This window comes from Delphinus delphis, chromosome 9 (assembly GCF_949987515.2).
Source record: "Delphinus delphis chromosome 9, mDelDel1.2, whole genome shotgun sequence".
Classification (NCBI taxonomy): domain Eukaryota; kingdom Metazoa; phylum Chordata; class Mammalia; order Artiodactyla; family Delphinidae; genus Delphinus; species Delphinus delphis.
Window position 1 is genome coordinate 100,406,008 of NC_082691.1, and position 3,430 is coordinate 100,409,437.

At 53.5% G+C, this 3,430-nt stretch overlaps 1 non-coding gene across 1 annotated transcript; it reads left to right on the forward strand.

Annotated features, from left to right (window-relative positions):
* Window positions 1-1,023: 1,023 nt before the first annotated feature.
* Window positions 1,024-1,095, forward strand: TRNAC-GCA (transfer RNA cysteine (anticodon GCA)). Its single transcript has one exon. It is a non-coding gene; the product is annotated as a tRNA-Cys (tRNA).
* The last annotated feature ends 2,335 nt before the right edge of the window (window positions 1,096-3,430 follow it).

The following is a 3,430-nucleotide window of genomic DNA, read 5'->3' on the forward strand; positions in this document are numbered from 1 at the left end:
CAGCATCAGCATTACTTGAGAACTTGCTAATCAGAAACTTTCAGGGGGAGCCCAGTCATCTTTGTTTTAACAAGCCCTCCAGATGATTCTGATGCACCCTAAAATTAAGAACCACGGGTCTAGAACAGATTTCAGAGGATGAACAGTCTGATCGTGGTCCTTGGTTTTCATCCTGCCTCTTCCCACCAGCTCTGGCTGACCCTGCGGCCAGTGATACAATTCCTAACCCATCCCCTTCTTGGGTGTTTCAGTACCTAAGTCTTCCTGCAGGTGGCGCAGAAGAAGCCGACGTAGATCTGTGGCAGGTGTTCCTCAGAGTGGGGTCTCCCGACCCTCTATGAGGAGCTTGTTCCTAACCCCAGATCGCATCTGCATGTTTGACAAGCTCCCAAGATGATTCCTAAGCACAGGAAATCTGAGGACTGGCCCAAAGGGTGCAGTCCACGCACCAGATCAAATCCTAGTGTCCCCATTAGCTTTTCCCTGTTGTTCTTGAGCTGCATGGCACTCTGCTCCGCTAAGCCCACATTCTAGCCCCCTTGATGGTCCCGAGTAATTTCTTCAGAGGCTCCCATTATGTAGTCTTTACATTTTCTGATGAATGGAAGATAGGGACAAGAGGAAGATGAGAGAGTCATTGGTTTAATTACAGGGTCCTGAACCCGAAGTCAGGAGGATGGATTCAGGTCCCGAGCGTATCTGTAAGGATCCGTGTGTGCTTGGGGGACCAGTAATCCTGAATCTCTGTTTTCAGATCCCATTGCAAAGGGCACAGACTAGCGACCCTGAAGTCTCTTCCTGCTATAAATATCTGTGTCAGTGCTTTTCCAGAAAGAGCAGGGAGGTGGCTACAGGGAGGGGGAAACTGTTTCTTATTTTGCATCAAGGAAATAAAATTAAAGTGAGGCCAGCTTGGCAGCTTTCAGCAGGCCCAGCGTGATGAGTATCTGTGGCAAAGATTTATAGGAATGTTGGGCATGGCTGCACAGGTATAAGGTAGTACTAAGGCCTGTACCTACATCAGGGGGTATAGCTCAGGGGTAGAGCATTTGACTGCAGATCAAGAGGTCCCTGGTTCAAATCCAGGTGCCCCCTGCTGTCCTTCACTTTTGCTAGTTGGAGCTGGTGTTGAAGGCTCTGCTCCTTTCCCTAACCCCGGGCCGCAGTACACCGAGCCTTCTCAAATCTGGGAAAAAGTCCAGGGTAACTTAAAACCCTGTCACTGAGCACTACAACCCCAGAGTGATAAGTTCCTCCAACCCTGACTTTTTAATTTCACTTACCACAGGTCTTGTTCTACATAGGCTTGTTTCTACATGTTTTCATTGCCCTAAATCAGCGCTTGCTGGTTAGTGTTTAACAACCAGCTCTTGGGGTTGTTGCTACAAAGCACTGATTTGTAGTGTTTTCCAATTTCATGGTGTAAATAATCTCACCGTATCCAATGTCAAGCCACAAACATAAGATCACTGATCATGGAGTTGGGAAGACATGCTAACAAGTGACTCTCTGGTGTAAGCCAGCTTGAACACACCACTGTCCCTAATCCATCTTCTCTATAGTGGCATGGGCTCTGTGACCCGCCCCCTCACTCTATCCTCACGATGCTTACAGACATCAGAGCAGTGGATGTTATGGAATCATCCACTTACTTAAGACATATTTGAGTCCTAATCAATGCCAGACACAGGAAAGACAGAGCTCAGCAAGAACCGTTTGTGGTGAGCAAAGGAGTCAAATTAAGAAATGGTCGGGGGCTTCCCTGGTGGCGCAGTGGTTAGGAATCCGCCTGCCAATGCAGGGGACCCTGGTTCGAGCCCTCCCGCAACTAGAGAAAGCCCCCGTCCAGCAACGAAGACCCAACGCAGCCATAAATAAATAAGAAATAAATGGTCAAATGAACGATAAGGATAGCTAGACAAAAGGAGTGTGCTAATCCCTTAAAGGATTTTAAAGGTTAGGGATTGAGACTGAGGGTGGCACGTTGGCACGAGCTGGAAAAAGGGACACCTATAAGGAGGAAGCTGACTTCAGCAAGATGATAGGACACAGGTAAGGCACTTACCAAGGGGCTCTGTGGCCTTTAGGAATCCTGAGATCAGATGTTGAATTTTAAACTGTCCTTTTCCATGGCGTGAAACCTTGCGATATCTTCAGATCCTCAGGACAGTGGGCTACACAGACACGGGTCCTGTGTCAGTGATTCCTTGGGTGTGGAGGAGGGGGCTTTGCCCAGGTATGGGGCTGGGCAGGGACTGAGAGTGGTCTCCTGCGGCCTCTCCCTGGAGGCCAGGCCAAGATTGTCAACACTGTATCCCAAAGTTCTGGGAGGTGATCAGCAACAAGGCCAGCGGAGGCCCATGGAAGATTAGAGCGGCTACAGGGAACAACTCTGGGATTGCTGGGCCAGACATTCCCTTTCCCCAAAGAGTCCAGAGGAAGAGAACTGTCGGGGTGGGGGATTGGGGAAGGGCTCTCTGGGCGGCAGGCCCCTCCTCCTCGTTGGACCCGGCCTTCCTCTGCTCCTGTAAGCCTCTGTCAACCAGAGCAGGTTTGCCCCAGAAGCCCACCTTCTCCGAGCTGTCCTAACCGGGGTCCTCCAGACCAGGAATGAGGCTCGTTGGGTTCAGCCGGGGTCCTCTCCCCGGAGTCCGCCACCCTCCCCCAGCCCCACTGCTTCCTTTCTGACCTGGAGAATGGTGGGCTCACGCTTCGTTCATTCATCACATTTACTTGAGGGCCTACTACGTGTCAGGAACTTATGGGGTTACCACAATCAACAAGATAGACCAGCAAATAGTCACACAGATATAGCGGCACACGGGTCAATGCTATGGCGAGCGCGGGAGCGGGGTGACAGATCTGAGCATGTGCTGGGCTCAGGCAGCCACTCTGACCCACACACTATCCCAGCCGAGCGGTCTGGCCTGCAGCCCCCTCCGCACCTCTCGGGACCCGCTTCCCCCACTCCTCCCCGGTGGCCCTAGTCAAGGTCGGTTTGCGGGATGCGTCCTCTGGGAGAGGCGGTTCCCGTTTAATCCGAGCATCCCACCTGGCACATAGGGTGCGCTCAGTAAATAACGGATGCAAGAATGGATGGATGGATGTGTGGATAGATGGGTTTACGTGTGCAAGCACACCGCAAGCTGACCACCCGGCAGATCCCGGCGCCAAGCCCCCCGGCAGCTTCTCGGGGTCTCGGCTGAACCAGTGGGCAGAGGGCGCCCAACAGGCTCGCCCCGCCTTCACCTCGCCCCGCCTTCACCTCGCCCCGCCTTCACCTCGCCCCTCCTCCGGGCGGCGCCGCGGCGCCTTCTGGGAAGTGTAGTTCGCGCCTGCGCCCGGAGAGCCGCGGAGGCTGGTGCCCCTCTCCTGGGATGCGACGCCCCACGCCCGCCCCTCCTCAACGGCCTGCGCGCCCGGCCCGGTT